This window comes from Urocitellus parryii, chromosome 10 (assembly GCF_045843805.1).
Source record: "Urocitellus parryii isolate mUroPar1 chromosome 10, mUroPar1.hap1, whole genome shotgun sequence".
Taxonomy (NCBI): Eukaryota; Metazoa; Chordata; class Mammalia; order Rodentia; family Sciuridae; genus Urocitellus; species Urocitellus parryii.
The window spans coordinates 122,336,327-122,361,366 of record NC_135540.1 but is presented as its reverse complement, the minus strand read 5'-3'; positions in this window follow the sequence as shown (position 1 = coordinate 122,361,366).

Genomic DNA, 25,040 nt, shown 5'->3' with positions numbered 1-25,040 from the left:
CTACTTTGATTTATATCTAACCTTTATATATCAGATAATCACTCACACTAGACCGTAAACTCCATCAAGGATAGTCAAGAGCACTGTACCTGATATTTAAGGGTAGTTGGCCTTGGATAAATTAAGAAATGTATTTGTTTGCTCCTTTGGACTTGTCCATCTTGGATCAGGAGACCATGATCTGGATAAGACAAACACTCTATGATGTAGTCAATATTTAGAAAATTATTAAATAATCATTCTTGATTTGGGAAGATGGCCATGAATAGAATGCATCACACCCCGTGTACCTCGCCACTGTGCAGGTGAATAATGAGTTAGAACGACAAAAAACTATCTTGTTAGGAACTTACAGAAAAAATGGGGTGCACCGAAATCTAGAGGAAGGATTTCCAGCACCAAGGTCCGGTAATTGAGTCTCAAACAGGAGCCAACTGTGCCACCAGAGATCCAGGCTGACTGATCCAGGCCGCCCGCCCCGAGGCTACAGATGGCGGGGTGACGCTGAGAAGCGACCAGCAAGCGGAGAGAAACGTTGCTACAGATTCTGTGAAACCCCACCAAGGAAACCAGCGGCCACCATCTTGGAGAGCTGACATAACCACCGCCAGTCTCTGACAGATTGCAACAATAAAACAGGTGTGTGTTACTTAGCCCATCTCCCATACAGCTGGGAATTCGCATAAAATCTCTCCTAGGCTTTCTGGGGGAGGGATTATCAGAACGAGCCTGCATAAAGACTCGGGGAAAGCTAGAGACACCTGACCTTCAACTCCCCCTCCCATCAGCAGCGAAAAAGAAACCTGTCTTGCCAGCGCTGGGGGAGGGGCAAGTGAAAAAAATCAAAACAATAGAGTGCCGGAGTTCCTAATAGCCACCCTCCACACCCAGCAAACGGCAGGCCCAGAGTACAGTTTGAACAGCCAAGAGGCATCAATCAGGGGAAGACTGGTCTAGCAGGAGAAGCTAGGACTAGCAGGAGAAACCAGGGGACTAGAGGCCAGGCCCTTATGACTGGGTGGCTAGAGATCACCTGCCCGCCGGCGACATCCCACCCACTGCCCGCACGACTGGGCAGCTGGAGACCAAGCGCCTGCTAGTTACTGGGAGCTGAAACCAAGCAGAGACAGTCCAGTCCTACCCCACCATTCAGACACCACGGCAAGGAGCCTGGGGCCCACCATAGCAGAGAGGTGACATCACTGGAGCTCGGCCATCAGAATTCCTTCCCAGTGGAATCCACTTTAGCAGGCATAGTCTACCAACACAAAGGAGAGTCAACAGAGATATAAAAAACCAAAACAAATCTATAGAAGAGAGCAGAAACACAGCAATCAAATAGAGCTGGAAAGTAACGTGAACATCATTAAAAAAAAAAAAAAAAAAAAAAAAAACAAGGGAAAAAAGGAGTAATTGTTTAATGCAGGACAACTTAAATCTACAGGAGGACCTAGAAGCATCAGAAACATGGATAGGGAAAGAAATCAAGGCATACCTAACTCAGATGGAAAGGAATATTAGACAAGACATGAGACAGCAAGTCCAAGCAATGAAAGTATATTTTGAAAACGAATTAGACAAACAAATTCAAATAGCAAACAACAAGCTTTACCAGGAGATAGAGATTTTTAAAAAATCAAACAGTAATACTAGAAATACAGGAAACTATAAACCAAATTAAAAACTCAAACGAGAATATTGCAAATAAACCAGATCAAGTAGAAGTCAGAACAGCAGATAATGAAGACAAAGTTTATCAACTTGAAAAGAATATAGTCAACGCAGAAACGATGCTTAAATCTCATGAGCAATCTATTCAAGAGATATGGGATGTCATAAAAAAAAACAAATTTGAGAGTCATCGGTATAGAAGAAGGCATAGAGATTCAAACCAAAGGAATGGACAACCTATTAAATGAAATAATTCTAGAAAACTTCCCAGAGATGAAAGATGGAATGGATTGCCAAATCCTGGAAGCCTACAGGACCCCAAACATTCAAAACAGTAATAGACCAACTCCAAGACATATAATTATGAAGATAGCCAACATACAGAAAAAGGAGAGACTATTAAAAGCTACAAGAGAAAGGAGGCAGATTACATTTAGGGGTAAACCAATTAGGTTAATGACTGATTTTTCATCACAGACTTTGAAAGTGAGAATATCTTGGAACAATGTATTTCAAACACTGAAAAATAATGGATTCCAACCAAGAATACTGTATCAAACAAAATTAAGCTTCAGATTTGACAATGAAATTAAAGTCTTTCACGATAAACAAAAGCTAAAAGAATTTGCAGCCAGAAAACTAGCACTGCAAAGCATTTTGAGCAAAATACTACAAGAAGAGGAATTGAAAAATAGTGCCCAAAACTAACAGCAGGAGGTATCTCAGTAAAGTGGGAGGAAAATAACCAAAAAGTAAAAACTATCCAAACTAAAATAAATAAATAAATAAATAAACATGACTGGAAGTACAAACCATATTTCAATTGTAACCTTAAATGTTAATGGCCTAAACTCACCAATCAAGAGACATAGGCTAGTAACCTGGATCAAAAAAACAAATCCAACAATATGCTGCCTTCAGGAGACTCATGATAGGAAAAGACATACACAGGCTGAAGGCAAAAGGTTGGGAAAAATCATACCACTCACATGGTCCTCAGAAGCAAGCAGGAGTGGCCATACTCATATCGAATAAAATCAACTTCAAACCTAAGTTAATCAAAAGGGATAAAGAAGGACACTATATACTGTTAAAAGGAACCATCCACCAACAATACATAACAATTATCAATTTGTATGCACCAAACAATGGTGCTGCAATGTTCATAAAACAAACTCTCCTCAAGTTCAAGAGTCAAGTAGACTACAACACAATAATTATGGGTGACTTCAACACACCACTCTCGCCATTTGACAGATCCTCTAGACAAAAGCTGAATAAAGAAACTATAGAACTCAATAGCACAATCAATAACCTAGACTTAACCGATATACATAGACTATATCAACCATCATCAAGTGGATACACGTTCTTCACAGCAGCACATGGATCCTACTCAAAGATAGACAGTATATTATGCCATAGGGTAACTCTTAGTAAATATAAAGGCGTGGAGATAATACCATGCACCATATCTGATCATAATGGAATGAAACTGGAAATCAATGATAAAAGATGGAAGGAAAAATCCTACATCACGTGGAAAATGAACAATATGTTACTGAATGATGAATGGGTTACAGAAGACATAAAGGTGGAGATAAAAAAAATTCTTAGAGACAAATGACAATATAGACACAACATACTGGAATCTATGGGACACAATGAAAGCAGTTTTAAGAAGAAAATTCATTTCTTGGAGTTCTTTCCTCAAAAAAAGAAAAAAAAACAACAAATAAATGAGCTCACACTTCATCTCAAAGCCCTAGAAAAGGAAGAGCAAAATAACAGCAAATGTAGTAGAAGACAAGAAATAATTAAAATCAGAGCAGAAATCAACGAAATTGAAACAAAAAAACATTGAAAAAATTGATAAAACTAAAAGTTGGTTCTTTGAAAAAATAAATAAGATCGACAGGCCCTTAGCCATGCTAACGAAGAGAAGAAGAGAGAGAACTCAAATTACTAACATACGGGATGAAAAAGGCAATATCACAACAGAAATACAGAAGATAATTAGAAAGTATTTTGAAACCCTATATTCCAATAAAATAGAAGATAGTAAAGATATCGATAAATTTCTTAAGTCATATGATCTGCCCAGATTCTGTCAGGAAGACACACACAATTTAAACAGACCAATAACAAAGGAAGAAATAGAAGAAGCCATCAAAAGACTACCAACTAAGAAAAGCCCTGGACCGGATGAGTATACAGCGGAGTTTTACAAAACCTTCAAAGAAGAATTAATACCAATACTTTTCAAGCTGTTTCAAGAAATAGAAAAAGAAGGAGCTCTTCCAAATTCATTCTATGAGGCCAACATCACTCTGATCCTGAAACCAGACAAAGACACTTCAAAGAAAGAAAACTACAGACCAATATCTCTAATGAACTTGGATGCAAAAATTCTCAATAAAATCCTGGCGAATCGAATACAAAAGCATATCAAAAAAATTGTGCACCATGATCAAATAGGATTCATCCCTGGGATGCAAGGCTGGTTCAATATAAGGAAATCAATAAATGCTATTCACTACATCAATAGACTTAAAGATAAGAAAGATATGATCATCTCCATAAATGCAGAAAAAGCATTCGACAAAGTACAGCATCCCTTTATGTTCAAAACACTAGAGAAACTAGGGATAACAGGAACTTACCTCAACATTGTAAAAGCTATATATGCTAAACCTCAGGCTAGCATCATACTAAATGGAGAAAAACTGAAGGCACTCCCTCTAAAATCTCGAACAAGACAGGGATGCCCTCTATCACCACTTCTATTCAATTTAGTTCTTGAAATACTAGCCAGAGCAATTAGACAAACAAAAGAAATTAAAGGCAAAAAAATAGGAAAAGAAGAACTTAAATTATCGCTATTTGAGGATGACATAATAATATATTTAACAGACACAAAAGGGTCTACAAAGAAACTGCTAGAGTTAATAAATGAATTCAGCAAAGTGGCAGAATATAAAATCAACATGTGTAAATCAAAGGCATTCCTGTATATCAGCAACAAAACCTCTGAAATGGAAATGAGGAAAACCACTCCATTCACAATATCCTCAAAGAAAATAAGATACTTGGGAAGAAACCTAACAAAAGAGGTGAAAGATTTATATAATGAAAACTACAGAACCCTAAAGAGAGAGATAGAAGAAGATCTTAGAAGATGGAAAAATGTACCCTATTCATGGATAGGCAGAACTAACATCATCAAAATGGCGATATTACCCAAAGTTCTCTACAGGTTTAATGCAATGCCAATCAAAATCCCAAGGGCATTTCTTGTAGAAATAGATAAAGCTATCATGAAATTCATATGGAAAAACAAAAGACCCAGAATAGCAAAAGCAATTCTAAGCAGGAAGTGTGAATCAGGAGGTATAACGATACCAGATATCAAACTGTACTACAAAGCAATAGTAACAAAAACAGCGTGGTACTGGTACCAAAACAGGCAGGTGGACCAATGGTACAGAATAGAGGACTCAGAGACCAATCCACAAAATTACAACTTTCTTATATTTGATAAAGGGGCTAAAAGCATGCAATGGAGGAAGGATAGCATCTTCAACAAATGGTGCTGGGAAAATTGGAAATCCATATGCAACAAAATGAAACTGAATCCCTTTCTCGAGCTATGCACAAAAGTTAACTCAAAATGGATCAAGGAGCTAGATATCAAATCAGAGACACTGCATCTGATAGAAGAAAAGGTTGGCTACGATCTACATACTGTGGGGTCGGGCTCCAAATTCCTTAATAGGACGCCCATAGCCCAAGAGTTAATAACAAGAATCAACAAATGGGACTTACTTAAACTAAAAAGTTTTCTCTCAGCAAGAGAAACAATAAGAGATTTAAATAGAGAGCCTACATCCTGGGAACAAATTTTTACCCCTCACACTTCAGAGTATATCCAGAGTATACAAAGAACTCAAAAAATTAAACAATAAGATAACAAATAACCCAATCAACAAATGGGCCAAGGACCTGAACAGACACTTCACAGAGGAGGACATACAATCAATCAACAAGTACATGAAGAAATGCTCACCATATCTAGAAGTCAGAGAAATGCAAATCAAAACAACCCTAAGATACCATCTCACTCCAGTAAGATTGGCAGCCATTATGAAGTCAAACAACAATAAGTGTTGGCGAGGATGTGGGGAAAAGGGTACACTTGTGCATTGCTGGTAGGACTGCAAATTGGTGAGGCCAATTTGGAAAGCAGTATGGAGATTCCTGGAAAAGCTGGGAATGGATCCACCATTTGACCCAGCTATCACCCTTCTCGGAATATTCCCTGAGGATCTTAAAAGAGTGTACTATAGGGATACTGCCACATCAATGATCATAGCGGCACAATTCACAATAGCTAGACTGTGGAACCAACCTAGATGCCCTTCAATAGATGAATGGATAAAAAAAAGTGGCATCTATACACAATGGAGTATTATGCAGCACTAAAAAATGACAAAATCATGGAATTTGCAGGGAAATGGATGGCATTAGAGCAGATTATGCTAAGTGAAGCTAGCCAATCCTTAAAAAACAAATGCCAAATGTCTTCTTCGATATAAAGAGAACAACTAAGAACAGAGCAGGGAGGAAGAGCATGAGGAAAAGATTAACATTAAACAGAGATGAGTGGGGGGAGAGAAAGGGAGAGAGAAGGGAAAGCATATGGAAATGGTAGGAGACCCTCAATGTTACACAAAATTACATATAAGAGGTTGTGAGGGGAAAGGGGGGGGGAACAAGGGAGAGAATTGAACAACAGCGGATGAGGTAGAGAGGTAAGATGAGGGGAGGGGAGGGGGGATAGTAGGGGATAGGAAAGGTAGCAGAATACAACAGTCACTAATATGCTATTATGTAAAAATGTGAGTGTGTAACCGATGTGATTCTGCAATTTGTATTTGGGGTAAAAATGGGATTTCATAACCCACTTGAGTCAAATGTATGAAAGATGATATGTCATGAGCTTTATAATGTTTTGAACAACCAATAAAAAAAAATCATTCTTTCTTTTTGTTATCTCACACAAAAGTGTGCTTTTTATTACTGAAGAATTTTTATGTATAATAAGTTTTATTGTATTGACAAGTTTTATTAAAATTAATATTCTTTCTTTCTTCAAAACTGTCTGGCTTCCCTAGCTTTAGAATAGATTCCCTATTAAAATATGCATCCATACCTTTTTTTAATATGTAAAGTTTAATAATGACATTTTTTTCAGACTTATACATTTTCAGCTCATTTATATAGCAAAATGATTCCATGGTGAAGGGGGAGGAAGATTCCTGGAAATACCCAGGTCCTATTTTAACCAATGGGAATTCAGAATTTAAAACAGGATAGTATACTATAATATACTATACTACTTCTTATACTTTCCCTTATTTATTTATTTTTGTGTAAACTATCATTTTAGACTTTAAAAATGCTAAACTGTATACAGTTTTGGATTTGCCACACAAAAACATTTTATCTTGGAGATAGAATTGTATTGCCATCCTTTTCAATAGTATTTTTCAGGAATATTTTGTTTTAGAAAAAAAAATAGTGTTGGCTAGATTTTCATCCCTGTGACCAAACACCTGACAAGAACATCTTAGAGGAGGAAAGGCTTCTTTGGGGCTTACAGTTTCAGAGATTTCAGTCCATGGTCAGCAGAACAGCATGGTGGAAGGGTGTGGCAAAGGAAAGCCAAGAAGCTTATGACAGCTGGAAGAGAAACAGACTGAGGAGCTGCGGGTAAGATGCAATCCCTAAGGGCACAGGCCCAGGAACCTACTTTCTCCATCCATGCACCACCTGTCTACAGTCACCATCCAGTAATACATTCAAATTAATGCAGTAAATAGAACCATTCACTAATGTGTTTAAATCTATCAAAATTCAATTGCTTCACCTCTGAACATCCCTACATTGTCTAACACATGAGTTTTTTTGGGGGGGGACCATTAAAGACCCAAATCCTATATTTGTCTAATCAAACAGTGTAGCAAGTACAAATTGCTTTTAAAAATAATTCTTTTTTTTCTTGACGATTGCATAGTATCACAATTTGTAAAGACAAGTTGATTTTGTGTGTTCATAGGTAGAGGAAAAAACTATTATGCAGCTATAAAGCATAATGGACAAATAATATGCTTTTAGGAGAATTTGAATTTATGTCTGTGGTAAAAGACTTTGAAACAGTAGAAAACCAAAAAGTGACAAAAGGAGCAAATTCGAGTCCATGACTGATCCTGAGTATACCACTGTTACCAGCTTTGATCATGAATTCCCTATCTTTTGCCCCATGCAATGCAATGCTGTCATGTCCTCAAGAGCCTCATTATTCAACCTTTCCCTTGATAAACAGCCTTTATCAGATATTCACCCTTGCATTATGTACATAAGTATATTTTCCAATAATTCCTTTTAATGTGACAATTTGATAATGTTTCTTGTAATCAAAAATGGCCCAACAGAAGAAAGAATGACATAGTTAATGCATTTTTAAATGTTATCAGATTAAAATATGATATTTTATTACAAAGGTAAATTTTACATATATTTAAAGCTGTGGTGATAATTATATGCATGTTTCCTATCAATTTTGTGCAATATAAAGATAGATTCAATTTGGAATCACTAATTCAGCATCAATGGAGTTATCAGGAATTGCTATCAATAAAAGGCAATGCAATGAATTATGAAAAGATGGGCACCTTAAAACAATAGAAATTCATTTTTCACAGTTCTGGAGGCAAAAAGTCTGGAATTGGGGAATCAGCAGAAACAGCCTCCTTCAGCTTCCTGCTTCTGCTACTACAGGTGTTTCTAATCTTGTAGCCACATTCCCTAAAACTCTGGTTTTAAGGTAGCATTTACCCCTTATTCCCTTTCAGGAATGTCCTCTGCCTCTATGTATTAGTCAGGGTTCTCTAGAGAAACAGAATGAACAGGAAGTATAATTATAAAAAGGGGGGTTATTATGTTGGCTTATGTGACCAGAAGTCCACAATGGCCTTCTGCAGGCTGGAGAGCTGGAAGAACCAGTAGCTGCACAGTCCAAGAGGCTGAAGCCTCAGAACAAGAGTGATCAGTGGTGCTACCCTAGTCCAAGACTGAAGGCCTCTGGAGACTCACTGGTAGAGTCCGCTTTTGAAGAGTGAAGAAGAAGCGAGAATCCAAGTATCATCAGGCAATCACAGTAGCAATCAAGAACACATTCAAGAAGAATAACCTTGCATCTGCTGCTCCTTCCTTTTTCTTCCAACTTTTATTTCATCCAAACCATCATCCTATTGGACAGTGTTGCCCAGGCTTAGGAAGGATCTCTGTTTTAGTTGTCTATCCCACATGACAATGATTCCTAGTCACACCCTCATTGACACACCTGTAAATCTCTTAATCATGGGCTTCTCTTAATTCAATAAAGTTGCCAATTCAAATTAACCACTACACTCTGCCTTATGCAGATAAATATGATTGTATTTAAATCCAACCAGATTATCAAGGATGCTTGCCTTCTTTAAAAGTCTTTAACTTAACCCCATATTTTGCTACATAATGTAAAATTCATTCTTGCCATATTATGTAATACATCATTCCAGCGTTTAAGATGTGGATGTGTCTATTTAGTGACTACTTTTGATTTACAATCCAAGAATCATTTCAATTTAAACTTTGAGATTTTTTAATCAATGCAAATTGAGAATCCTGCCTCTTAAGAACATAAACTGAGAGTAATAAAGTTAATTTTAATGATGTAGAGGATTTGGTCACTCACTATTCAAATGTTTCTTTCTCTCCATCTCATGATGCACTTAGAATAAAATTGCTAACTAAATGATAATCATCTTCAGTTTGTGATATTATTCTGTGGTTTATACTCCCTTTGATATAAAGACACTCTGCACTCTGAGTTCTTTTTTTTTATGAAGGTAAGATAAATAACATTTAAAGAAATACATTTTAATAATAATGATGACATTATTAACAATACAAAATTAAATAGTTCATAATTAATTACATTGAATTTAGCAAAAACCTGAGAGTACTGTTGTTGCCAAATTCTATCTGTCTATCTATCTATCTCTCTATCTATCTCTCTACCTATTCATCTATCTATCTACACTGAAAAAAACCCAGGGTCTTACACATGTCAGTCAGGTTCTCTATAAAATTTTATTTTTTAAAAGCATGAATTTATATACCTACCTACATTTCTTTTAATTTTTTGTTGATAGGTTCTTAAACACAATGTTGATAATAATTAACATCACTTAACTAATGAGAAAGACATTGTTAAGCATCTGGTTTATTAATTAAATCCTCTCAGACACTAAAACAGGTAGATTTTATGGCTTTTGCCTATTTTCATCAAAAAACACCAAGGCACAGAGAAATAAAATTACCGATTAGTCAAAGAACTCCAGATAATTAGAATGTTTATAAAGATTTATCATAAGGAACTTTCTCATACAACTATGGAGTCTGAAAGCATAAGATCTATAGAGCTACAAGCTGGAGAGATCAGGAAAGCCAAAGTGTCAGACCAAGTTCAGAAGCAGAATAAAAGCTTTACATCTCAGTTCCCAGGCAGGCAGGTAGGAAGAATTCTCTCTTCCTGGGAGGGAGAGGGAAGGAAGATTGTAATTCTTTCTCCCTCCAACTCCCTCCTTTGTTAAGTCCTTTAATAAGGCCCATCTATATTAGGGAGGGCAATCAGCTTTCCGTGTTCCACCAATTTAAATGTTAATCTAAACATCTAAAAACACTCTCACAAAGATGCATGAATTAATTTTGACAAATATCTGGGAACCTCATTAGCCCAATCAAGTTGGCACATAAAATTAAACATCACAGTTGCACAAAGTGAATCAGTTGAGATTTGAACATAAGCAGTCAGTTTCTGGGCAATGTATTTTAAGCTACTGGGTTACACACTGCAAATTGATTTGGTTAAGATATACACACTTAAGAGCATTTTCATACTCCAGAATATCAGAGTAGTGAAATTTCCTGTGAAGGGAAGTATTTAACCATAAAATTCACATTCATTCAAGAGTGAAAAAATATTTGAAATATTTAATATATACATTAAATATATTATATATAATATATATTTGGATTTACTAGAAAATTGTCTCTCTCTCTCTCTGTTTGTGTGTATATGTGTGTGTGTGTGTAGACATGAAAAAGGAATTGTGCTAAACACACTTTCCATTGGAAATTCATTCAGGGCTTTTCTGCCTTAGAGTAAATCCTAAATCCTTTAACAAACTGCTCCATATAATATATATATATATAAATTTTTAAGTGTCACAATTGGTCAAATTGTATATTACCTTTTTGGTTTTTCTCCATGGGGATCATGAAATAGATCAGCAGCATCCTTGGGATTTATCACTTCAAAAGTCTCTTCTGGATCTTCTGCCTCAGACCTTATATTTCTATACTCCATCCTCCACACACCAATTACACCATTCTTTATTAAATATGATTTCAGAGTACTAACAATCTTCTGAATTGTCTTCATATGGTCTTTCCTGTAAGATTTAAATGAAATAAACTAAAATGTAAATACTTCAGACTCCATGACGTTCCCAGTATCATTTCTCTTCAACCCTCTTATTTTGTGAGACTTAACTGTTTCTCGCATCTGAATGATGTTCATCCCATCCCCTGCATCAGTCATATTCTCTCTCTGGTCAAACCTCTTGTACGCCTGGCCTTCTTATACACATCCGGCAGGTCTTTGGCAGAATACCATAGTCCTTTAGAAGACTGTAACACTTCACTAACCACAGTATGTGCCCCTCTTTTGTGTTGTCACTTACATTATGCTTTATTGTAATTACCAGTTTGTTCTGTTTCTTACCCTAGACAGTGAGCTCTTTTGTGTCAGGGACTTAGGTCAATGTCTAAGCTATGTCTCTTGCTAGACTTTTGTACTTATAGTCTAAAACTTAATACATAGGTAACATTAAATTTCAACAAACATTTTTGAATGAGCAAATTGGCAACAGGTAGGCTGATTTCACACAGACCAGCTTATATTTGGAAAGCCATAAAATTTAACAACCTTTGACATGGTTTCTGGTTCTCAACTAACCTGTTTTCTTCATGCAGTACCTGCTGATTCCTTTTACTTCACTATAACTTCAATATGCTTCAATCTCAGGCATGCCTCAATTATATCAGCTCCTTAATGGAAATACATTCATTCTTGTATCTAAGCTTTCTCACATAATATTTTTTTTTAATCTAGCATGGTCTAAATCTCCATCTTCCAAAGAACCTGTATTTTTAACCTCTTTCTTGATACCTAATACCTTTATATCCACTATTCAACATCTCCCTTCCCATTTATGCTGGAGTGCTTTGAAGGGCAGGGACTAAATCTGTATTTTTAAAATGCATCATCAATGTTTTGTAACAGAATGAATGGTACTGAGTAAATCTCAGTAATCATACATTGAAATGAATATAACAAAAAGAATCCTTGAGATGAACTATGTCTAAAATATAGAGATTGATATTCATCTCAGGACATACATTTTATATGCTACTTTTATAGTAAAATTTACTTATAGATGCAGTCATTTCTAAAGAATACAGAACTTATGCCAAGGAAAAGAAAAAAAAAAAAAACAGGGGCTTACAAACAGAATAAGGAAGCCCTGGCTTTTAGAAACTCTAAATATGTGTTGAAATTAATTTATTCTTACAAAATATTATTACTTGCATACTTTCAACTTTGTAGTTATCTTAAATATTCATCTCTATAATTACAAATGAAGTGTAGCCATTCTCATAATTTGCAGGGATTGGTTCCACAACTCCTGAAAATACTACAGTCAGTGGACACTCGAGTATTTTAAATAAAATGGCATATTAGTTGAATTTAATTTATTTACATCCTTTTATATAATTTAAATCTTATCTAGATTACTTATAATACAAAAAAAATGTTGCTGCAACCCTCACAGCATAAAACAGTTCTCTGAGCACAAGCAGTGGGTTAGATTAGCAAAATTAGAAATTATATTAAATAAATTATAAGAATTATAGACAAAGACTCAATTATATGTGGAAGTGGGATTAGATGGATGATCCAGCTCTAATGGAGTCTGGTTCTAACAAATGATCTCTGAGTGTTTATTTTATCGGTTTTAAACACCAAAAGTATTCACTCTGAAAAGGCTTTTTGAGTTGAACGGAATGAAGTTGAGCAAAACACCTTAGTTAGGGGCTTATCAGTTTATGCCCATTTCTTCTACCTCTGGGTATCTGGGATTTTAATTCAAGGCTTTTGAATTAATAAATTCCATGACAAGCACAGAATTCTCCCTGTCTACAGAAGTGATCTGCAAATGGTGCCCTTGCACTAAAGGATTTGCAGGAGAGATGGCTTACTGTCCTCGGTTACGTAGTTAAAAGCAATGATTTATTTGAAGCTCTCAACAAAATATTTGTGAGTTCTTTGAAAATAATTGTTTACTCTATTATTTTGGGAATAGTTAGAAGGAAAAATGTCTTACATGTTCAGTACAGATATAATTATTTAAAATATTTTTATTTATGGTTGGTTTAAAACTTGGATGTGGAAGCTAGCATATATATAAGTGGACAACTGAACTCACTACTCTTTGAAGGATTGTAAGACATATATTTGTTTATATTACCCCAGGCAGACTTTTTAAAACAGAATGACTTACAAAGTGATAACTGAATATATTAAATCCTACATAAATTATGACCATATATATCTATTTCTTAGCTTTGGTATGAATGAGTTTCAAGGATTTTTTAGGTATATCTTTTCAATCAAACATGCTGACTGTATTTACTGTTTAAAAATATTGCATTTGTTCTAATGTATTTGACCTTTCCAATCTCCATTTACTTCTAAGTTTCTTATCAATGACACCTTTAAAAAAAATGGATATAGTCAGTAAAGACTGGAGAACAAAACTAAGAAATGGAATCAGTCATTAGTTTAACATGGGTTCCTTTTTTAAATGTTCTGTATAGGCTATGGGCACTCAGGATTGCAAATATACTTTGCCTTGCAACACAGATCCTGATCTGAGATGAGTTTGAGTGGAATGACTACTGCGTTTCAGATAGAATTTATTAGCTAATGTATACCAGTTAGCTGAATGCTGCCCCATTTTCCAATTTCTCCAGCAAAATTGCTAGACATTTCCCTTAATGTTTATGTAAACAATGTATTTGCTTTTGCCATAATAAAAATATCTTCACAGAAAATTGTTTAATAATACATTAATACATACCATTAAAACAATGAATATAAGACTTCAAAATGTTCCTTTCAATAATACATGTCACTAAGTACTATGCTTTTCCTTCTAAGTTAAAATATATGCTTAAAAGGAAAGATTATACTGTCTTTTATAGATAGCTTAACTCATATAGAAAATCAACTGGAATACTGATGTTAGCAACAAAAAAGTCAAGAGTTCTTTGCTTCATTGTTTTCTTTAATTTTATTACTTACTTCCTTTTTCACCAGCTTTTGATGTACTTGATTTTTTTTTTTTTTTTTGCTGTTCTGACTAGCTTAAGTGCCCTTGTCAACAGTTCAGTTGTTGAATGAGGCAAAGTGTTAGTTATAGTGTGAAAATCTGGTGTGCTGTCAGAAAAGGGCAAGCCATTAACTTGTGAATTTCAACTTCCAGTTGCACAGCTCAATGATGACTGAAAAGGCTCTCTTATAAATTGCTATTAAGGGTAACATGGCATATGCATTTACAAAGCTTGGTAATTATGTCTGATAAAAACCATTTTACAATACTACACTTGTGGAATGTTTTGTGGTGTTCTTTCTTAAAAAAAAATATATATATATATATATATATATCAAAGGCTCTACTGTCCATAAAAATGCATGTGATTTTCAGAGGCAAAATTAGGGACAAGGATGCATCCTGTAAGGAATGACCTACAAATCCTGTGTCACACAAGTTCATATTCAAATCTAGAGATATTTTTGAAGTTGGAACAATCAGAGTAAATTTTTCTACTGATATATCTAAGTCATAACCTCTATAAAATCAAAATAGCAGAGTATATGAAAATTCATGACCTTGCTTTGAAATAGACTTTTTAGAAACTGCATGAGCATTAGTTATGCAAAATGGCAAATAATGTATAAGGAAATGGTGATTATGTGTTATTGTTCTGTCTCTCAAGCCATGGCATTATCATTAGGCTTCATAGTGATATGGAAATTATCAAAAGCATTCTTAGAAACTTTGAAACATATGTGTTATATGTAATTTTTGTCATTTCAAGACACTTATATTTACTATTTACATAATGTAAGAATTATTAAAATAAGATATTTTCATACAGTTCCTAGTAGAATATCATACATTTTTGATATATTTGTAAGAATATATACATTTTTGATTTAATATTAGTGGTTTAATTTAAGGTATGTCAACCATGTGACTACCAACATTTTGAACTAGAAAATGCTGTGTTATTGGGGCTATCCTGTGCAATACAGGATGTTTCACAGTATCCCAAGATTTTTTTTAACTAGGTATTAGTAGCACTATCTGCCTACAGTTGTAATAGTGAAAAATATTGCAATATATAGCCAAATGTCCCGGGGGATCAAAATCATACTAATTATAAACCACTGAACTAGGGCAATGTGGCATAAAAATGTTTTAATGAGGCTGAAATAAATGTGCTACAATCTCAGTTCTTGTTTATTTTCTAACAAAATAATTTTGAATATTCTTCCTTTACCTTTCTCTCTCTCAGAAGATAACACTAAATTAGTAGAAAAGCTTCCTTCTGTTCTGCAGGTGTTCTGGGGTCCCAAAAATCTCATTCAAATTTTTTTAATATGCTTTTAAGTAATATTAAAAATTTAAAACTGAAAATTTAGAAGTCTACTGAACTTAGATATAACAAATATAAATATTTTGTAAGTCCTCACTTATGCCACTAAAAATTTTTGTGTTTACTTTAGAAATGAGGTACCCTGTGTTATCTCTTCACATACAATTCCATATAAATATGTAATTGAGAAGAAAGATCATAATTCTTTTTTAAATTTTTTCACATAGGTGTGTGCATGTTCAATCATGTATGCTTTTCTTGGGAACTCACTAGTAAGCACATGGATGCCTGTATTCCAGAACCAGGCTCCATGGGGCAAAACTGTAGTCCCAGCAAACTGGAGGCAGGAGGGTCAAGGTTGCATGCCAGTCCCAGTAACTTAGTGTGACACTGTCACAAAATGGAAAATAAAGCAAGCTGTGGATATAGCTCATGGTAGAAGCCTCCAAGTTTCTATCCCCAATATCATAAATAAACAAAACAAACAATAAAAACTATACATCAACTAACTCTTATATATATATATATATATATAAAATCTCTCAGTATTTGTCAGTTAAAAATGACAAAACCAACATCTCTGGAGCCTGAGGTAGAAGAATTGCAAGTTCAAAAGCCAGCCTCAGTAACATAGTGAGCCCCTAAGCAACTTAGTGGGACCCTGTCTCAAAATAAAAAATAAAAAGGTCTGGGAATGTGGCTCAGGGGTTAAGTGCTCCTGAATTCAATCAATCCCTGGTACAGGGGAAAAAAGAGAGATTAGATATTTCTTCATTATTTATCTGTACTATTGGAACATAATTCAGGCATATTTATCATTTTGAGGTATTTATTTTATGTTATAACATGGACCATAAATGAGAAGAGTATCTTTTGAAATTGAATACAAAAATCTCCTACTTCCATTTGAAATTTCTTCACTTGTTTAAATCAACATTGTGCTGTGGTTTTTTGAGGGTCCTATGCAAAACTTTTTCATTTGCTTTGATTTCTCTGTGTAAATTTCTAATTTTTGACATTGTGTAACTGAAAAAAAAGAAAGAAATTGGATACCAAAACTGATATAAAAGTGGAATTGTCAACCATGAAAACTAATACTAACATCTATTTACCAAAATGTTCATTATTTTTATTGATTTACAATTAGTGAAAACATAATTTAAATTTGAACTTATAAAAGGAGTTTATTCTAATCTACTTTTGTATTAAAGGCTACTTATGTTCAATGTGAAAAATAATTTACTGTGAATAATACTGTGATGTGAAAATTGACACCTTAAGAATGCAAGTTTTTATTATTTCTATGCTAGGAGTTTATAAACTGTGAAAGACATGTGAGAAGGGAAAGTTTTTACTTCATTTTTCTGTAGATTTTAACTTTATATATAACTTTCTTATTAAAATAAGTGTTAAGTCATTTTCCCCTAATTTTTTTTTGGTTGCTAAACATAGACAGCATGAAATGCTAACATTTCATCTTCATCCTGTCCTCTACATGGGGTCCTTTGACATGATTGATCCTTTTACAAGTCTGGTAAGTGGCTTAAATTGCCATCTGGCCCATCTCCACAATCCTTTGCCATAACCTGTAAATACTTACTGTGTCCTCAGAATTTAACTCCCGATTGTGAATAGAAGGCAAAATAAACTATTGTCAAATGTTGTATTTGTAAAAACTATAGACTTCAGCCATGGATGGTGAGAATTATTTCTCCATAGGTGTCTTAGCAAGTACTGATGGCAAAATCTACTCCCTGCTTCTCACCACTTTCTTCTAAGGGAAACACAGTCATGAAGTTTTCACCTTAAAATGTCCCACAGGAATTTGGATAAATTGAAATCACTTCAGGGGATAGATTATTGAATGTCTTTTCACAAGATATTAAAAACAAGAGAGAGTGCTTTCCAGACATAGCTGTAAACAGCCCTGGACTCTTAATGGAACACCTTTTTGCGGCTGTTTTCCCTGGCCGTCCTGTAAAAGACACGGGAAAATAAAGAATGGGAGTAATCAACAACAACAACAAAAAATAGATATTTGTAGGACACCAGGAAATCACTGTGAGCTGCCGAGAAAACAAAGCAGGTGTCACTGTGTGCTATGGCTCCATCTCTGGCTTCAGAGCCAGGCTGATATGATTTTCAATTCTAATTCTAAATTCCTGCTAATAATCATGTTGTGTACATTTTGCATACTGAGTTCTGGATATGTTCTTGTTAATGTAGTTTGCATTTTCTCACTTACCCCTCACACTTAGTATAATATAGCCTCATTTTCTTCTCTTTAGAAGAGTTTCAAGTCAAAGGAACAGGATGAAATACTATGTACCAGATCTTCATAGTGCTTGAAAATTAGTATGCTTTCAATAAAGGTAGATATTATGAAGTACTTGCTGGGACAAATTATTGGTCATATGGAAATGAAATTACCAGGAAACTCAAAATAAATTCAGTTGTAAAAACTTAATTAGACATAGTTAAATATTTCATCTTTAGGAAACCAATTCTCTAGTTCTAACAAGTGCTTTTGATTCATTTATTTAGCAAGCATTGATTGGTATCTCTTGCAAGCTAAACATAAAAAAGTATTTAAAAAATTATATTTCTATATTAAAGTAAGTCAAATTAGTTAGAGATAATGATTGGATATTAATGTCAGTGATACAGGATCCTACTTAGATAGCTTTATCATGTCTCTCTATGGACTGATGTTGTGTTTCTTCAGAAGTCACATGTTAAGTTCTAACATCATTGAGATGATATTTAAAGGTGAAATCCTTGAGAGCTGATGAGGTTATGAGGATAAAACTCTCATGAATGAAATTAGTTCAGTTCCCTTATAAAAAAAATTAAAAAGAAACAAATAGGGAGATAATCTCTGTTTTTCTGCCATATGAGGATCCAGGAAGACTTCTGTCTATAAGCCAGAATGAAGGCCCATACCACATGTTGAATCTGCTGGCATCATGATGTAGAGACTTCTCAGTCTCCAGAACTCTGAAAAGTAGTTTTTTAAGCTGCCCTGTCTATTGTATTTTTGTTATAGTACACTGAGAACACAATGTCCTGTCTTTATTGGTGTAAGACTAACATGGTCTTAACATTATGGAAGAGGGTGCAGTTTATTACCTGTCAAACATCTGTATTTGGATTGCAGCAAACAGTTGAAAATAAACAGCAGGAAATAGCTCCATATTGTGTTATGGTTCTTGAAAAGGTGCTTCTCCATCTGTCTGGAACCCTCCCCCAACCTCCACTAAAATATCCTTATACCTGCATCCTTCATCACCTTCTTCTTTTTTTTTTTTTAAATAGGTATTTAGTAGTCAACAGACCTTTGTTTTATTTAGTTATATGTCGTGCTAAGGATCAAATCCCTTGCCTCACACATGTTGGGCAAGTGCTCTATCACTGAGCCACAACCACAACACTTTCACCACCTTCTTGGTGAGAGCCATCTCTTTCCAGTAAGGTTTTCCCAGACTGTCCTAGTTGAACCAATAGCACCACTATCAAATTCTTTCATAGCCACCACTCCCAAAAACTTTATCTGCCAAAGCAGATAAAGCTAAAGCTTTTTCCCTGGGACTTTTCACTCCTCTATTAATCAGCCAAAAACACCCAGGAAGAACTTAAAGGAGGGAAAGTTTATCTTAGTTACAGAAACTTAGTCCATTGTGTCCCTACTCCATGGCTGTGGGCCCAAGTGGAAGGAGAACATTTTGGATAAAGAACATGACAGAGGAAAGCTACTCCACTCATTTAAGCCAGGAAGCAGAGATAGCAAAGGGAACAGACAGCAGGAAAGATGAGCCCTTTCAGGGCATATACCCAATTACCCACATCCTCCAGCCATGCTCTAGCTGCCTACAGTTACCATCCATTTAATCTACTGAAACTAGAATGGAACAATTAGCAGGTCTCATAATTTGAATATTTATCTCTGGATATTCCTACATTAACACAAGAGCTTTTGGGAGACACTTCATATCTGAACTATAGCACTCCTTTGGGGAAAATATTTTATTATCATCTATAGGAGCTTTTTCAACATCATTAATGTTCAATAAGTATTTGTAGAATTAATTTTTTTTGTTATAATAGTGTGCTCTTGAGGCTTATTCTCCTAGTAGATGTTGTTCAAGAGAACCATTCAATAAAATCAACACCAATACTCACGGTGATCTCTTTTTATTCTAAAATCGAATGGGAAATGTGATACAGAAACTCTTTTAGGAGTTATATTATTCCTGAAGAAACAAAGGTAGACTGGAGCTACTTTATGAGGATTGCCTGTAAAGATTAGTTGCACCTCCAAGAATGAAAGACTCCTATGTGACTATTCGGTTGTAGGTCTGTTTAGTCAAGAGACCTAATCACACATCTTTCTACTGTTTGAAGAACCTTAGACAATTGGGGAAACATTTTCAGGTTAATAGAGTGGCAGAGTGAAGCTGTCTGCACTCCTATCAATTGGCATGATTAGTCTGAATAACCCTGATGTAGTTATCTGTGCTTTAGCATATAACCCAAACTTCACATAAATAAATTGGGCAAATGGCAAAAGTGCATAGGCAAATTGATGGACCGCCAGAGTTGACTGAGCGAGTATAAGCACACTTAGGAGTGAAGTATAGCAGTACTGAAATGCAAAAATCACAGAAAATTTAATTGGGGCTTAACCATTAGATCCCTCTAAATTATACAAAAAAAACACCACTAAATTATTTAATTAATCAATTAATTAATTAAATTTAAACAAATTTAAAAAAAGATAGAATGTATAGTCTTACACAGGCTACTACGAAATAATAGGAGAACAAGGAGAGGGCTTCATCTGATCTTGTTTAATAAAGAATATTGTTTTACTAAACAAAGTCAGGTGAAGCTGTCTCCTTTAAAACTCTGAATTTAATTAGTATTTAATGTTCTTAGAAAAGGACTATTAAAATTAACTTAGTGCAGTCCTTTTTACCCTAATTGTCTCCCATCTTGCTGGAAAGCATATATTTTTGAAATAATACCTAATACTTTTGTTGTATTCTCTTCTCAGAGTCACAAAAAATGCAGGAACTAATGATTACAAGAGAAAGGGGAGCTTGCTTCTAAGTTCAAAGATCCCTCCTTTTTACCTTTCTCCTTTCCAAAGAGCCAGGAGCTCCATTTTAATCAATATTAGGGAGAGGGGGAAACAAACTTTAAAGATAAATTGAGGTAAAATTAGGAAATAAGATAAAAGAGGACTATCTTAATGGTCCTAAAGATATATATGCAAGTTCAAAGCTGTGAATTAAAATCAGATGTCCTTAAAAAGCCATCAAATATTATTTGAGCCAAAATAGTTGTACTTGTGGCTTTTGGGAAAAATAGATTCTCTTACTATTTATAATTCATTGAATGGGGTTATTCAACATTATAGCTCTAAAGTCTAGGAATTATTTATATACCTGGCTTCTGAGAAAGAAGCAACTTGAATCTTTTGCAAATATTTGGTGTTTTTGTCTTAAAAATGTGGCCCTTTTATAATTAAAATTTGAAATATTGGGTATGTACCTAGACTAAACCATCAACTTAAAAAAGTAGTCATTATTTTATTATTATATCTCAGAGAATCTAACAAATTCAAAAAAAAATCAAGAAAATCAAGTCTTCATACTCTTCAACTATGTTAAGATGTATCATAACTGATTGATAATTTGCCTGTGGACCAGAAAAGGAAGATTCATGTGCTTTCTGTATTTGTTGAATATGCCAAAAACTAATTTAATTGAAGCAAAAACAAACAAATAGAGAAGTGACTTTTTAAGCATTGTGGTCTCCTGTGATTAACATCACTACCTATGGTGACTTTTATTTTCCTGCTGAGGTCACTTAAGCCCCCAGCATACAGAATTGATCTGTGGCACCTGGATGACAGGAGGAATTGCCATTCCATCACATTTTCAAAATTGTTTAAAACATAGCAATCATTTAAATGGACACTTTGCCCAAAGCATAATTTAATGCATTAAAGAAATAGAATATTCAGTGAAAGTAAGTATTGAACAGTGGTAAGTGGAATGCACATTTTTCTATTCTGAATATATGTCCCAAATAAATGCACTGTAACTATCTAACATTTCAGTTTCAGTTTTGAAGTTTCAAAATGTACACTTTTTTTCCTAATCAAATACTCTTTCTGTTCAAAAACAGCAGTGAAGATTTCTAAGTTTTAAAGCTATTCTTTAATGTGGGCAACTTGTGATTAATATGTAGTTAACAATAGTATTTTGTACCTATCATTATTTATTAGAAATCATTAAAGATTTTAATGGCTTTTTATATCATGGGGCAATTATTGGCATTATAAATCTTTTTTTCTTTTATTTCTGGCTTTTTGGGAAAAAGTGAAATAAAATCTTTTTGGCTTAACAGAAGAAAGGCAGCATGTAAATATAAATTTTAGTGATTTGTTTTAATTCACAAAGTGAGTCAGTAAAGAATGTCTGTCAATAGAAATAGTTGAGTTTCTACTCTTACAAAGTGAATTTTTATGAGATATTCATTTGGTATCAGTGATAGTGTTGGGTATGTGGGGGTCCTTTCAGCTTGGTGAAGGAAACACTCATAAGACAACCCACATGTTGATAAAATATATTTTCTCAAAGATAAATCACAAAGATTGAGAAAATTATAACAAAAATCAATACTGGAAATGAATTTTTTGCTTTTAATTCTCATTTTATAATAACATATTAATTGTGTATTTTAATAAACACATTGTTAAATTTTGATTTAATTAGTATTGAGTGCTCCAAGAATGGGATTTTTTAAATAAACTTAGTATAGGCCTTTTTACCCCAACTGTCTCCTACCTTGTTGGAAATTATTCTTCTTTTTCGTTTAATCCTTCATTATACTTTTGGAGTTGATGTAATTTGCTAGATTTTCTTATTCCATTGAAATTATACCAAGAATACAATTAGAAAATAAAAACCAGATTCAATTTTCAATCTGGGAAATTAATTGTCATTTAAGAAAAGCAAAGTTGATTAGGGCAAGGACAGGGTGTTGCATCAATGAAGCAGGAAATAATAAATAAGCCTATCACACACCTATGACAGGAATGTAGTGTAAGCTCTGTAGAGCAAAGAGGCATCTTTTTCATTCAATATTCTTTGCTGCAATTGATATAGTGTCTATCACCTAATAAATATTTGTTAAGTAAATAACTCGGGTACACTTTGGCCTCAGGCCAGTCTCAGTATAAAATTTCTAAGTTCAAGTTCAAAGAAAAATAAAGTTTAATTTAGCATGAAGTTGTTGCTTCTGTTAAAGTAATTTAACAAGTGTATAGCTTGTAGAACTCAGTATCATTAAATGTAGCTATATTTTTATTCTATTTTATTTTAAAAGATTATACTAACTACATATCAATACAAGAATATCTATTTATATTTTTAACACAGAGAGGCAACAAGTAAACTCTTAGTTGGTTTGTTTTTGAGTTAGCCTATTTAGAATCCTAAGGGTATTTAAGAATAGACTACATTACTCACCTTTTAATAAGACACTTAAAATATTTAGTTATATATTTAGTCAGATAACTTTGTTTTTATTTCATAATTTTACTTTGTATTCAAAGATACTGACATTTGTAATTTCACTTTATATACATTTCCCTTTAGGTAAAAGGATTAGACTTAGTGCAAGAGGCAAATAAATTTACCAATTGTTGAAAACATTTCAGGGAATGGAAACCCCAAATGCAGAATCACCTAAATACTGATGCATTTAACATTTTCTTCAATAATATAATATTTAAGATAATGTCACTAAGAGAAATAGTTGGTGTGAAGGTTCTAATGTGCTCCCATGAATATAAATGGATATCATATTTCAAAATCTTTGTATAATTGGCAGAAACTGCACAAAATCTTGCTGTTTATGGATAATAGTTTAATCATTTATTGAAGATTCAAAGTCAAAAACAGGCATAGAAACTATAGAACTAAAAATTTAAAAACTAACTTTGTTCTCTCATTTGTTGATACCAGACTACTGTACCCTATGAAGTAAATTAAGAAATATTGAAAACAGTAAGTTTCTGCTATATGCCTCCGTGAGTTTGGTACTTATCATATGTTACATCAATAATTGTCATAACAATGTTGGTGTTGTTTGACATTTAACAAATAAGCCAAGTGAATCTTGGGAAATTAAGTTAAATTTCCAATCTACTAGTAGAATGCACATTCTGAGGTGGGTTTTAAACTTATCACTTCATGGGTCTGCACAATTTCTATTCTGATGGTGCTCTTGAATCCCTTCCTTCCCACTCAATTTGCAGCATCTAATCACCTATGGAACTGGGGAATCAGAAGAACTAATTTTCTTAACGTTAGATATGAAAATAGAGTACAGTATTAATGAGGACATGAAGGTCAGTGCAAGAATGAAATTCATGAGCTTCAGTGGATGAACTTTTAACATCCATATTCATGACATGAGAACTGTGGCAATTGTAGGAGCTGTGTGCGCTCTTATTATTGCCCCAGTTTCTGTGAAGACACACCCGCTGAAAAAGCTAAAAGGGTGTCAAGCTCAAGAGAGGAAAGTGTATTAATAAAACTGTGTATGCTGCATGTTCAAAGGCAAGAGTTCAGTTTTTAGTACTGTTGTAAAAACGTGTACCACACATTAAGTAAGACTTAAAACAACAGAAAGCTATTGTCTTACACTTATGGAAGTTAGAAGTTCAAAATTAGGGATTGGCTATGTTATGCCTCCTCTAAAATCTATGGAGAAAATCCTTCCTTGCCTCTTCTATTTCTCTAGTTTCCAGTACTGTGTTTTCTTTCTTTCCTTCCTTCCTTCCTTCCTTCCTTCCTTCCTTCCTTCCTTCCTTCCTTCCTTCCTTCCTTCCTTCCTTCTTTCCCTCCCTCCCTCCCTCTTTCTTTCTTTCCTTCTTTCCTTTCTTCCTTTTCTTTCAACCTTAAAACTCTAATCCCTCTCTTTGTCTTCAAGTGTACATCTTCTATGTCTTCCTTTGCAGTATATTATATTCTCTGTAAATATTTGCATTATACTATTTTTTTCTATTATTATAAGAACACCTATCATATTTGATTAGGACACACACTAATGATCTAAATTTACCTTGATTACATACATGAAGAGCTTATAGGATTTCACTGTGTCTTTTGTGAGGACAAATTAACCTATAATAAAGTTCATGGATAAATTTGAGGGGGAAAAAAAGGAACCAGTCTGAAGGTAAAACAATATAAAAATGACCAATAGTTAAGTAAATATTTTAGAAGGGTAATTCCAAAATAACCCTTTAGACAGTGTTTAAGTACCATGGGGCTTCTCTTGGTTCCTATATTCCTGATATTATAGATTAATAATGTAAACTTTGGTGTATCATTTTTAAAAAATTCTTGATGCTATTACAAATATGGCTGTTAAAAAATCATTTCAATATAAATGGGAAT